This window comes from Alligator sinensis, unplaced genomic scaffold, assembly GCF_000455745.1.
Source record: "Alligator sinensis unplaced genomic scaffold, ASM45574v1 scaffold799_1, whole genome shotgun sequence".
NCBI classification, from domain to species: Eukaryota; Metazoa; Chordata; order Crocodylia; family Alligatoridae; genus Alligator; species Alligator sinensis.
Window position 1 is genome coordinate 40,285 of NW_005843328.1, and position 958 is coordinate 41,242.

Consider the following 958-nt stretch of genomic DNA (forward strand, 5'->3'; position numbering starts at 1 on the left):
TTCTCAGCAGCTTGGAGGCAGAGAGGGATCTTGGAGTCATAATTGACTCCAAGATGAACATGAGCTGGCAGTGTAACGAGGCCATCAACAAGGCCAATCGCACCTTGTCATGCATTAACAGGTGCATGACTAATAGATCAAAGTAGGTGATGCTCCCCCTCTATGCGGCACTGGTCAGGCCGCAGTTGGAGTACTGTGTCTAGTTTTGGGCGCCACACTTCAAGAGGGACACAGAGAATCTGGAGAGGGTCCAGAGGAGGGCCACTCGCATGATTAGTGGCCTTCGTGATAGACCCTACGGGGGGAGGTTAAGAGAGCTGAATCTCTTCAGCCTTCACAAGAGACGGCTGAGGGGAGATCTTGTGGCCGCCTATAAATTTATTAGGGGATGTCAACGGGGAATAGGGGATGCGCTGTTTATTAAGGCGCCCCAGGGAGTGACTAGGAATAACGGGTGTAAACTAGTTGAGGTGGATTTAGGTTAGATATTAGGAAGAAATTTTTCACAGTGAGGCTGGCCAGCATCTGGAATGGGCTTCCAAGAGAGGTGGTGCTATCACCTAGCCTGAAATGGTCACCTGGCTGGGGTCATCTGACCTCGGTCCTATTTCCTGCCAGGGGCAGGGGTTCAGACACGATGATCCATTGTGGTCCCTTCTGACTCTACAATCTATGAACCTATGAACATGTGGCAAATACTAAACAGAAAAAACAAATGAGTGGCAAGTCTTCATTTAACTTCTATTGCTTCTAAGATGGAGAACAAGAATGAAAAAAGAGTAAGCTGTATTCATATTAAGATCCAAATTCAAATCCAAAGGAGTCATTCCTTTGAGGTCAATGTGCTTTGGATGAGACTCAAAGTGAGAGCTGTGGACTGTCAAGGTTTTCTGATTTTTTTTTTTTCCTTGACCACTCTTTTATGTATATGTCTTTTGGGTAATGCAAGTAGAGCTCC